The sequence below is a fragment of the Emydura macquarii genome, unplaced genomic scaffold (assembly GCF_026122565.2).
Source record: "Emydura macquarii macquarii isolate MOO-44397 ecotype Brisbane River unplaced genomic scaffold, CSIRO-AGI_Emac_v2 contig_2473, whole genome shotgun sequence".
NCBI classification, from domain to species: Eukaryota; Metazoa; Chordata; order Testudines; family Chelidae; genus Emydura; species Emydura macquarii.
The window spans coordinates 38,297,806-38,311,653 of NW_027132610.1; the positions used below are offsets into that span (position 1 = coordinate 38,297,806).

The 13,848-nt window shown below is 38.9% G+C and overlaps 1 protein-coding gene across 4 annotated transcripts in view; it reads right to left on the minus strand.

Moving 5' to 3' along the window:
* Positions 1-13,848, minus strand: part of KLF12 (KLF transcription factor 12) — a 289,627-nt gene that overhangs the window by 154,408 nt on the left and 121,371 nt on the right. The gene's annotated exons all lie outside the window — the stretch shown is intronic.

Genomic DNA, 13,848 nt, shown 5'->3' on the forward strand with positions numbered 1-13,848 from the left:
GCTAAATAGAGGCAATCTTCATACTAAACTCTTATCGGTATATATGTAAATTATCAGGCATTATTTGTCAGTACAAGAACAGCAAAACAATATCAGATAACCTAAAAGAAAGGCACAAGGGAAACATGCAGAGCCATTCAACCTACCCTAACAATAGATATTCTGGTATTGTCAAGATAGAGTGTGATGAGAAAGCGACAAACCACAAGGCAGAGAGCAACCAAATCAACTATCAAAAGCAATGCAATGAAGGTAAGTCACCAGAGAGGAAGTGGCAAGTGATCTAATATAATGGTGATCTTGGAGTGAAGAAACGTCCAGGCCATCCAAAATCCAAAGAGCATTGTTATCTTTCGGGTGTATACTATCTTTTGGGAGAGAGGACCAATTTGGAAGAATGCTAGGGAATTCCCAGGCATTGCAGTCTAGGATAGAACAATGACAAGAGTTCCAGTACATAAAATCAAGTATGAAGACCAAAGCTGAGATCAGTGTAGTCAGTCTTAGTTCTGATGTTTATTCTGAATAAAGGAATTAGGAGACCGATGCTAGAGATCAGCCAGTGAATGTGAGTGGGATAGAGATGAGGGGTTTGAAATCATATAAGAGTGAAATGCTTTCTAGAATGATGAAGTTGGTGACCACTAAAGGAAGGGGGAAAAATAACAAACTCATATGTTCAAAAAAGGCAGGGTTTGTTATAGATGGACTTGAATCAACTGTAGAGAATGACCTACTACTTAAGGTGAAGGGATAGTCAAAGATCTTTCACTTCTCCAATTTCTATGAAGTCTCAGTTTTACAATCAAACAACAAGACGTACAGAAGAATGAATGTGAAAGCATACATATTTAAATAATAGTTCATTAAATACTCACCCTCCCAGCATGAAATAAAAAAAAAATCCAGTAAAGCAGACTCCTTAAAATAATTTATGTAAGCACTCATCTCCACCGAGAGAGAAGAAAAAAAGCCAATAATGCTAACACACACACAAACAGAGAGAGAGAGAGAGAGAGAGAGAGAGAGATCTTTCAGTACTTCCCAGCAGGATAGAAAGCAAAATATTCATTAAAAATACTGTTTTATAAAACCATCTCAGATAGGAAAATGAGAGTTAAAGAACAGCAATAAACAAGAGAAAAATAAAAATGATCCCTTTCTCATAATAAATAAACAAGATTAAAATAATTTTAGCAATATTGCAAGATGGTGGAGTTTATATCACACTGCTGAGAGATACTATAATGCTATAAATTACTATACTGTATTGCCTTTATATTTGTTTTATTTCTGTTAAGCTGCATTGTATATAATAAAACAATTTGTACTTGTAGAGCACTTTTCATCTTCAGATCTCAAAGTGCTTTACAAAAGTGGGTAAGTATAATATTGCCAGTTTACAAAAGGGGAAAGAGACACAGAGTTCATTTGTTTGTGACCACATTTACACAGCAAGTCAGTGGCAAGCATAGGAAATGAAGCCCGGTGTTTTGACTCACTATTCAATTTTCTAACTGCACTGCCATGTTTTCCTGCTCAAAATACAGACTTTCTGTCTGATTCGTAATACAGTGACTAACCTGAAGCATGTAAAACAGACGATTTCACTTACTTGTGACATCACATCTACTTCCTCCAATTTTCCCTATCCTAACTCTGCTTGTATCCCCAATTTTCTTATTTAAATATTAATCAACTTTTCTTCAGCTCCTTCCCATTTACACACAATCTATTTTTATTTAACATCAGAGAAGTGCTCAAGAAATGGGCCAGAACAGCAGCCATGGAAAACAAAGCTCTCAGTTTACCTATCAAACACACACAACAAGGGCAGTAGCTGTGCAAGCCTCAAACGTCCTCACACTGCCGCCTATCAACTTGCTCCACCCTTGACAGAGAAACCTCAACGAAGTGTGAGAAATCAGTTCCACCTGAATCAGGCATGCTTGATTGTTGACGTATATATGGGACCAATTTTGGTCATATAAAAACTACTTCTACAGATTCTGCACTCAGTTTGAATCAATTTAATTTTATTTCACCTTGCTGTAAACTGAACTAAAGTTGGGATGTCGACTGTAGCATCATACACACAATAGGATGGGTACCCAATTTTTTATTCCAATATGAAAAGGAATTATTGGCATCAACAATTGCAAACTGCATTATATTGGAAATCTATTTTCACTGACAGTGGAACTGTAACAGATTATATTGCTATATAATATGTTCAAATGGCTCAGTGAATGTATTACATTCATTAACGTATCGTACAGCCTCATGTCGGGCAGATATCAAAGACCAGAAATGTATAGCTGTTAGGGCTGATTGAAAATTTCCTATTTTGTTTTCTATTCTGTTTTGATGGAAAATTATGTCTTCAAACTAAACAATTTTCTACAAGGTGTCTCCTTTCTACAGAACATTTTTACATTTCATACAAAAACCAGACACTCAGAAACCCAGATGTTTGCAGCTAAAAAGAGTGATTCAGAAATGCTGCCACAGTGCCCCCTGAGAGTTGTAGTTCCCGTGCCTTATGCCCCCATTCTCCTCTATGCCCTGTGCTCCCCAGCCACACCACATCTCCCATGATATAATTTGGCAGCTCAGTGGACTGAAGTTCATCATGCAACATGTAGTCTGGCCAGGGAGCCAGATCCACAGCAGAGAATTGGGATGCAAGTCACTTGAACTGAAACTCCCATGAGGGACTGCAGTGACATTTCCAAAATCAACATTTTTTAATTTTAGGCAGAAATGTTTTGGTTTGGGGTTTTTTTCCTGCCCAGAAAGTCAAAATCAGTTCTAGTAGATGAGGGTTCCAAAGTCATTTTATGACAGTATCGTGACACTAACTAGAAATCAACTAAACAGCTGTATAATGGCACCCCGAATGCATGGAATAGCCCACCCAGCTCCTATGCAACACACACTATCCTTCTCCTTCAATTCTATCCATAAAGCCCATTACTTATGTGAAGTCTTCCTCCATTGAACCCCTCTCCGGTGATGCCACTTTGCCTTCTTACATTTGTACTGGTCACTTTTTCCTGCCGTACTAATCTACATTAAGACTGTGAGCTGCTTGGGGAAGGGACCTTGTCTTTCTGTGTGTTTTATAGTTTGCCATATATGCCTGGTGCACAAAATAAATAATAAAAAATAACAACAACAACAACTATTATTATTGCAGGTATTTGAAAGAAACCCATCAGAATGCATCTAAGCATACTTTTAGCCAGTTACACAGATCCAAACTCAATCACAGGAATGGGGATCATGTTCTCTGAAATGTTTCACAGCAGCTGATTCAGCTGCCTTGGAAAGGTGAACAATGGCAGATAGTCTGTAAATTACGTCTCAGAGGATCTCAGGTCCTATGGTTAGTGGAAATTCTGGACAACATGATGTATGTTACAGTATACAATATCCCACCTGCTTTTTTTATACCTGTAAACTTGTCTAACTTGACAAAGTGATTGTACGTACAGACCCATTCTACAATTAGGAAAGCAAAATTCTTATAATTAAAAGTTGCAAGAAGACTGGGCATGTTCATATGTTAGGAGCTGTGATGCTGTAGGATTGAAAGAGACTATTTGTATCATTGTTGCTACCACTGTTCTACAATCGCAACAAATTTTGTACAAAGTATGTCATGTAAGGTGTCAAGGGAAAGTCATCATTTGCCAAGTCTGACTAAAACCAACACCTGAGGAGGTTCATAAAGCAATTAAGCAATGAAGAACAATAAATCATCAGGTCCTGATAGCATACCAGCTGAAGTACTGAAAGCTGGGGGAGAAAAACTGACAAACAAGCTTCATTTGCTGTTCTTCAAAATCTGGAGCACTGAAGAAATCATCGCTGACTTATGCAACGCTAACATGGTCACCATTTTTAACAAGGGAGATAGGGCTGACTGTGGAAACTATAGAGGCATTGCCCTCCTCTCCATTACTGGCAAGATTTGTGCTAGAATCTGATTGAATTGTCTGCTCCCTCAAGGAGAGGAAGTACTCCCAGAGTCCCAATGTGGCTACAGACCACTACAAGGCACCACTGACATGATTTTCACAGCTAGACAGATCCAGGAAAAATGTCAAGAACACCAGGAGCTGTATATGGCTTTTATTGATCTGACCGAAGTGTCTGAATCTGTCAACCGTGAGACTGTGGAAAATCATGGCAAAGTTTGGTTGCCGAAGCAAATTTACCAACATTGTAAGACTCTTCCAGGACCGCATGACTGCCTCCATCCTGTGCAATGGCTCTACCTCTGAGTCCATTGCCTTCAAACTGGCATAAATCAAGGTTGTGTACTGGCACCCTCTCTCTTCCCCATTTTCCTAGCAGCTATGAAAATGCTAATCCCAAGACCATCTGCCACAGGGCATTGGCATTCAGTATCGGACTGATGGCAACCTCTTTAACTTCTCTCGTCTCCGTGCTAGAACTAAAGTAACATCGGCAATGATAACTGAACACCAGAACGCAGATGACTGTGCTGTAGTTGCACATTCAAAGGAGGATCTACAAACAGTTCTCAACTACTTCTCAGAAGCCTACAAAAGTTTAGGGCTAAACCTGAATATTGGGAAAATAAAAGGTCTCCATCAGCCTCAATGATCAGACCCAGCAAGGAAGATCTGCATTGTAAGAGAGGAACTGGAAAATGTAGAAGACTTTGCCTACTTTGGCAGCCATCCTTCACAGAGGGCAAACACAGACGTTGAGATTCAGCACAGAATCGGTTGTGCCAGCCATCCCTTTCGCAGACTGTCCCACTGAGTGTTCAAAAACCATGACATCAGAACACACACTAACGTTTTAGTTTATAAAGTGGTGGTAATCCCAACTCTCCTCTATGGCTGTGAGACTATGGCTGTAGGCTGTGTCCTACAGAAAACACCTGAAAAACCTGGAACGCTAGCACCAGCACTTTCTCCAGAAGTTCCTCAACATAAAGTGAGAGGATCGCCGTACTAACGTCAGTGTCCTCATAGAAGCCAACATCTTCAGTTCTGAGGCCCTGATTATCCAGTACCAGCTGAGGTGGAGCGGGCACTGTGTGCGCATGCCTGATGCACACCTACCAAAACAATTGCTGTATGTCCAAGACACCAAAGGAGAAAGGAAATGGGGAGGCCAAAAGAAACGCTTCAAAGATACCCTCAAGACAAACATCAAGAGATGTGGCATCGACATCACACACTGGGAGACAGTAGCCCAAGACAGGGCTAACTGGCAAAGTCTACTCAGAGAAGGAACAACCATTTTTGATTAAAATCGTCTCACACTCGTCACAGAAAAACATCAGAAATGATGGCCCAACCCTGCCTTCCAACACCAACTGCAATCTCTGCCAACAAGTCTGTGGCTCAAGTATTGGACTCTTCAGTCACCAAAGGACCCATATAAAATAAAACTCATGAAAGAGGTCATCCTCTACTCAAGGGATTGCCGATGATCATCTTTGTATCTGAAGTTATGAATATTGACTATGTACTTGTACTTCAAATGTGTTTGCTCCTAGGGTAACACTAACAGGGCAGTTTACATCCAGTCTAGCCAGCCATTGTAAATGGACTATTCAAGCTTGCTGGCCCATCAAAGATACTTAACTCCAACAATGGGCCATAGAGGAAACCAGATGGCTCTTCCTGCAGATGCCTTAGCCTCCAAGTGGCCAATGGCTGCCCTTGTGAGTCAGCAAGCCATGTAAGAACATGTTCATGTGACCCTGGACTCAAGATCGTGCCTGTAAGTTTCCAAAAACTGTGATGTGAGCTTTGGTTTTGGGACAATAAAATTCCAAGCACATGGCCAAGGATATAAAAGACACTCGATCATTTCCATGTTCCCTCTTTCCTGTTCTGATACTCTGGACTATACAACTAAAAGGAGCATTCAAATCTATGGACAAAGGATCTTCCAATCTTTTGGAAGTTACCAGAGACTTCACAAAACAGCAGTCTGTAACATCACTGCTACAAACCTGCCATAAGAGCTTTCAATGATTGTATGTATAAGATCTAGTAACCATTTTAACTCTCTTCTTCTTTTCTCTTATAAATAAACCTTTAGATTTTAGTTACTAAAGGATTGGCAACAGCATGATTATTGGGTAAGATCTGAGTTATATACTAACCTGGCTATGTGGCTGATCTTTCAAGAACAGAATCCCCCTCTGTTTGATGAAATTGGTTTTCAATAACCACTTACAATAAAGTCTACTCTCTGGGTGGAGAAGCAAAGGCCTAAGGAGACTACATTTTTTTACTTCTTGTTAACTTGTGTAGTGAGACGTAAGTTTCTTTGGTTACTGGCTTGGTATTATCTAATGAGAGAATAACCACCAGTTTGGGGTGAGCCTGCCCTATTTCTCAGCAATCTGTCCTGAATCTGGCATCCCCACCTGCGACCCACTGAGGCACGGTGACAGGGGCCTGCATCTGATCCCAGTGAAATTAATGTAGGATCCCATTGACTTCAAGGCCAACAGGATCTGGACATAGGCAGATGCATATCCAGTGATTATAGTGACTAGCCTCTCTAAGCTATCACTTTTATATTAGTCTTGAGTGCATCACTCTTATATACTATATTAGGGCCTGAACCTGCAAACTCTTAATATGACTGCTGTCCTGAATCAGGTCTACAGTCTGATTGACTTCCATTGGAGTTAGAAAAATGCTCAACAGTAAGGGCGTTCTGGAGCAGGACCTTAAATGGCTTTCGAGAGCAGGGTTTGCTCTGTTTATGAAAGAGCATGTAAATGTGTGGTTCTGTGTAAATGAATAATGAATTATAATTATAATAGTATCAGTATTTTAATAAAACATATAAATAAAACATAATAGCATTTCCAGTATTTTATTGGTACTCCTGGAAGTATGGCAGAAAGAAAATGACAAAAAGTAAAAATATGACAGTTTTCTGTACAGGATGGCAGGATACACACAATGCCAATATGTTGGTGAGTACCCTGTTTGTGAAGTAGCCATATCACCCTTGCTAAACCTGCCATATTATTTCAACAACAAAAAAGGAACACCATTTTCTATCTGGCTGGAAGAGAGAGTGACAAATTATAAATAAAAAATGGCAGCGATTTTTTTTCCTAGCAACCTAGAGAACTTACTGTAATGGGGTCCATAAACCCCATTCAGAACTTAGGCAGTGGGGGAGGGGAGCCTTTCCTACCTACAGGCAAGCAAGAGACCAGCCACGGCCGCACACAGCTCCAGAGTTGCCAATCATGGAGGCAGGCACTCAGAGGAACCAAGCCTAATATAAAAGAAAGCATCAAAGGGAATAGAGGCAGAAAGGCTTGAGACAGCAGAGTGGCAATAGCTCTGCTTCAGGAAAGCTGCCTGAAGGCAATGACATGCTTGTAGGTCTAGAGAAAGAAAAACACTAAATCAAGGAATCCCCCTGACCAGGGGCGAACTGAGACACCCGGAGTGCCCAGAAAGGGATCGCTACACGACATTAAAATCAGTTACATGGCATTAAAAAAGTTGTGCCATATAAACCACAAAAGGAAATCTGATTGGAAAGTCAAACATGACATGAGAGTATTCAGTCACTTTGAACCTACCAGGTTGCTATTTCAACAATAATTAATAGTTCAGCCTATTTTCTCTCACTTTCAATATTAGCTTAGATACATAAACGTTTTTAGTCCCAAAAATGAGATATAGAGCAAAGAAAAAGACCCCACACTGCACTCCACCATCAGAATAAAGAGCTGGTGCTGCTATCTACACATATAGACGTGCTATCAACTTTAAATTTTTTGAAATAAAATGGAATACCAGGCTGGTGGGGGAAGAGAGAGTTATGAATAGAATGATCCCTCTTCTTTCGATCTTTCTTTCTTTCAATACACTCTAGCCCAGACTCTAGGCAGAAACTGGGAAGCAGTGACACTGAAAAAGATTTGATGGTCGTGGCGGATAATCAGCTGAACATGAGCCCCCAATGTGATGCTGTGGCCCAAAGCGCTAATGCAATCCTGGGGTGCATAAACAGGGGTGTCTCAAGCAGGAGTAGAGAGATTATTTTATCTCTATATTTGGCATTGCTGTGGCTGCTCCTGGAATACAGTGTCCAGTTCTGGTGCCCATAATTCAAGAAGGATAGAAATAAATTAGAGAGGATTCAGAGAAGAGCCACAAGAATAATTAAAAATAATAGAAAACATGCCTTATAGTGATAGACTAAAAGAGCTCAATCTATTTAGCTTAACAAAGAGAAGGTTAAAGGGTGACTTGATTACAGTCTATAAGAATCTACATGGGGGACAAATATCTAATAGGCTTTCCAATCTAGCAGAGCAAGGTATAACAATACAATGGCTGGAAGTTGAAGACAGATAAATTCAGACTGGAAGTGAGTCATACATTTTTAACAGTGAGGGTAATTAACCACTGAAACAACTTACCAAGGGTCACGGTGGATTTTCCATCACGGGCAATTTCTAAATCAAGATCTGATTTTTTCTAAAAGATATACTTTAGGAATTTTTTGACGGAAAATTCTAGCGTCTGTGGTATACAGATGGTCAGACTATATGATCACAATGGTCCCCCTGGCCTTGGAATCTCTGAATTATATTTAGAAGGCTAGATTGCAGGCTGTATGATTCCCAAGGTAACCTAACAGCAGTCATTGCTATCAAGACTATCTCAAACTATGATTCAATATGCATTTTGGAGATCTTTGAATTGAAAAGGGTTGTTTTGTTTAAAGCATTCTTTTTGCCACAAAGGCTGTGCCTCTGGAACTATATAGCACTTCTGTCATGGTGAGGCAACTATTGTAATTACCCTGTAGAATGATCACATTTGTTATTATGTGTATATAACATCATAGGTGCGTGTGACATATATTAAGATGAGAAGATCATATGGCAAGAAGGGAAATACACTTACGAAAGCAATATTAGCCTTTTAGTAGGTTTTATCATTGTAGTCATTCTTTTCAACATCCAGTGACGGTCAGCAATGGGAATGGAAATGGAGAAAGCAGAAATTAGGGTGTGAATTCAGGCTGAAAGAAATGATCTTTGAGGAGAGATTTGAGGAAAGAGAGTGAGGTGGTGAGGATGGAGGAGATTAAAGATTTGAAACCTGTTGAGAACTGAGAGCACTTTATTTTATGTCTCTGAAAAACAGTGGTGTGGCACTCCTTTACACCTATTCCAGCAAGAAAGGACGAATAATATATATTGCCCCCAATATTTTGGTTTGGGTTTTCAAATATATCCATATAAAACAGTTGCCACTGGGTACATCTGATACATGTTACCAAAGTGATTCAGATCAATTAGGTAATGTTACATAGCTTCCATGCCTCATTTAATTTGTGATGCATATGTTTCAAATTTTGCATTTAAACAAATGCAAAAAACTAAAATCCTTTTAGCAAAACTAGGGCCTCCAAACACTTAAGCAAATGTGTAACTTAACTTATATGAGTACAGTTATGCATGTTCTTAAATGTTTTCAGGATGTGAGCCTTATAAACTGCAATATGTATTAGGGCTTTTATAACTTCGTATTCAAGCCACTTAGCACTTTACATTTTAGCCCATTGTTGAACATTATTTCGGTAACTGAATTCATTGGCAATTCTCTGTTGTCACTAAAATGAATCTAACTTGCACGTTTCCTTAGTGCAGGGTATTTGTTTTTCAAAATACTTCTTGCTACAGCATGAACGTAACATTTTTCCTGCTGAAATACCTCATCTTTTCCTGTAAAGTTGGGTTGCTTTTTATGTTTCTCTCTGAAGCTGGATACTGCATACAAAGATTTTACTGCAGTTCACAAGATCTCAAACAGTACAACACCAGAGAATATTAAATGATAAGCAAATTCAGATTTCTAAGGTAATTCTGCCAATTTATTAGCAATGCTAGCTCCTGTTCCACAGGAGGAGAGGTAATAATAAAGCTTTGTTAAAGGGCAAAGCAGTAGCTTTTGTGTAACGCCTTTTCTTCACTTATGATTAAGCCATTAAAGCAGCACTGTGTCTTCTTGAGACCTCATACAACAGTCTGCACTAAATCTCCCATGTAAAATTAAGCATAGCATTTCACCGGAAAAATAAGCATCCACTCGCACTAATTCTGGTGCTTTCCTAAAATTATAAATTTACACTAAATCAGTAAAGCTTTTCAAAGTGCAACTGCTTAACATTTCTCAAAGCAAATTGGAAATCCATTCATTTCCCTACTTCTATTCCGTATTTGTCTAGTGATCTCCATCTCCCAGATCTTGTCTTCACTGCAGTGTTAGCACGAGATATAACTCGAGTGTTGTCCATAACCTAACTCCAGTCTACATATTTAGCTCAAGTTAAATGGTGCTTTAAACTCAAGTTAGCTAGCCTGTTAGGGAGGGCTGGGGTAGGATGACTTCAAGTTTTGCTGAAGCTACTAATTCAGTAGGGAAGCACTACTAATACAATAAATACTAAAGCATTGCTAATACAATAATTCTGTGCAGCTCGAGTATTATTTTGCAGTGTGACCACTCTTATGTGATCTAGGCTAACTGAAGATGAATTAACTCACATGTAGGTAACTCAAGCTAACCCTGCAGAGAAGACAAGGCCACATAAAAATCTACTTCTAAAAGTGGAATTGAAGTCAAGATATGGGTTCCAACTTAAATTGTGTGTATTTTGATTGATTTAAATGTGATACATTTTCCAACACACAGTTCTCAGAAGGCACAGAAATTAATACAGCATCAGATTAACACTATTTTCCACGCTGATTTTGAGAGGCTTACATACTCAGGTTATCTGTAGTATCATTGCAGCTGGCATATTGGGGGACAAAATTTCATATTTGTGTTGTGCAAGTCTATGGAAAGCAATATCTTCAACAAACAGGATGAGAGCCTTTAAGCTAACCAGTAGTCAGACACCATTAACTGATTCATGCAGCAACTCATAATTTTTTTTTTTTTTTTTTTTAAACAAAAGATTGTTTTTAAATAATCTTCTGGCTTACTCTGGAACCTAAAATTCATAATTTAACCCTCAAAACCCAAAGCAGACTGGAAAACTCTAGTGACTTTTAAAGCTCTCTTCCTCCCCCAGCTTCTGCATTCCTCATATGCTCCCATTCTTTCAGCTTCTACTAATCCATAGCTCATACTTGTACCACCTCTTTTCCCACCAGTTTTAATTTAATCCCATCAACAATGCAGGATTGTTTTTATTGGTACAGTTTTCAGTGTTGTGTCTAGTCTAGTCTAGATTTTAAACATCCTGAGTGATGGGAGTTTCTGCCACTCTTTTAAGGTGACTTAATTGATAAATTTTTGGGGGGTAAAAACCCTGTATTTCTGTGTGTTTTTACATCATCTAACACAATGGAGTCCTGATCCTGATTGGGGCCTCTGTACATTACTGCAATACAAATTAATTAATTAAAACTATTTCACAGTGTAACAGATTCCAGTCAGTACTTTTTTACTACTATTCAGCCTAAATCATCACTTTCATGGCCTATTTATTGATTGACCCTAGAATCATAAAGGTGCTTTATTTCTCTGGATTCCTGCTCTGTGATGGTCTATACTATTATATTCACCACTGTTACAAGACTCTGATTAATTTTGTACAAAGTATGCCTTGTGAGATATCATTTGAAACATCATAATCTGCTGAACATTATTGTCCTGGTAAAATAGGTGTATCAACTTTGTATGTAAAGTTATATGTTTCCACTGTATAACATTGCTGTAACATATTCCAGAGTTAGAAAGGCAATTCCAAACCAGTTCTTCAGAGACAAAGACACCCCCAATCAGGTATTAGCATAATACATTGGACAATCACCTACTTAAACGACTATTCTTTGGCAGGAAGAAAGGTTTGAGCGAGTACTTTATATGTTGGCAAAGACACATTGGGAGGTTTCTATATAAACAGATTGCCTGTTGCCTGAACCCAAGCCGGATGTAATTATCAAAGAGGGTAGAAGGGTATAAGAACGGAGGACACACAATACAAATTACCTCTCGATCCCTCCCTTTCCACTCATGGCAGCTATAATGCTCAAATGACAAAAGAAACCACCACTGAACTGGGGGAAGGATGGTCCTGTATGGAAGGTTTTGCAGCCAGTACAAACTATTGTAAACATCTGGTGAGACAAAACACTTTTGCTTTTAAGTTCACACAGCTTGTTAAGTTACGTATTAGCTTGCGTTTTACTCTTTATTTCTTTTGTAACCAATCCTGACTTTTATGCCTCGTTACATGTAATCACTTAAGATCGATCTTTCTGTCGTTAATAAACTTATCTTATTGTTTTATCTTAACCAGTGTGTTTGGATGAGAATGTGTGTTAAACTCCATTTGGGATAACAATTCTGGTGCGTATCATTTTCTTTTGATGAAATGACGGACTTTATATGACCTGGCACTGTTCAGTAGTGTGCTGGACAGTACAAGATGCACATATCTGGGGAAAATTCTGGAACTAGTGAGTTTGCTGGTGTTGCTCTGCAGTTTAATTCATGAGTAGCTGGGCAAAGCATTCATGAAAGATAGCTGGGAGTGACTTTACATGCTAGAGGATGTGTGTGAACAGGCCAGGAGTGGATGTTCTTACAGCAAAGCAATATAGGAGGCACCCCAGGTTGGAGAATTAAGGGGACACAACTGTTCGAAAGTCCAGACTGTACTCTAGATAATGTCACATGCTTCAATTAGCAGTGAAATACATAAACTTTCGAACTAAATTGTGTTCTTTGTCCAAAGCCTTAATCATTGGAAAAAGAGCAATGATGTCATTTTATGAACATACAAAAGTTGATAAAATTTTATTAAAAAAAAGAATGACGGAAATTAGGGAATTGAATGAATTGTTCATTTCCTTCTAGTTTCTAAGACACCAAGTAGGTCTCCTGGTATCAAGTCACACTTTACTAAAATATGGAACCTTTTTTATTAAACGGACATGCAGTACTCAGCATAATTATTTGCTTTTCTCTATTAAAACATATTCTACTATGTATATGTTTGTCTTCTAGTCAGTATTAAGAAAGGTTCATGATGTATATGGGCATCATGCCAAACATCCAGAAGACATTAGAAAGATTACCACTAATGGGTTTGTCTTTAAAGCACCATGGTTCATAAAAAGGGCCTAGTTTTGTTGCTTTCTCACCCTCCACACTCCTGTGTCCTCTTTAAAAAGCTGCATGGATTAATCAGAATTCTCTTAAATGGTGTCTTTTCTTTCAGAATGAAGCTAGGATGACATTTTAGGCAACTGTTCTTCAACTTCTACATCCTTCAAAGGGAGCCCCATAAACCTCAACTTTCCTCCCCATATTGTTCAAAATCTAAATGAAGCCAGTGGGAGAGGAGCTGGAAAAACACAGGCTGAAGTACTAACAGCTAAGAGCCATCACTAAATCTCAATGAAATAACCTCTTCTATTAAATCTGGTGCCTAATGAGAGCATCAGTCTTCAGAAGGTTAAGTTGCTCTGCAAAATTTGAATTCTTTTGGACTCCTCAATACTACTGGATACCCATATAGGATACTGTCTTATGGCAGACCCTATCACCATCATCAGATGCAGTGTCTCCATGGTCCTCCACGCATTCATGATTTCCAGGCTTAATTTTTGCAACTCATATCCAAGAAAGAAGCAACACACCTTGATGAAAAAGCTCCAGTACAAAATGCAGTAGCCCTTCGGTTTAGAAACATCGGCTGCTGTGATTGTAACAAACAAACTAGCATCCAGCACTTGCTTTCCACTGAATACAAAATCCAGTTCAATGTCTCTCTCCCAACAATCAA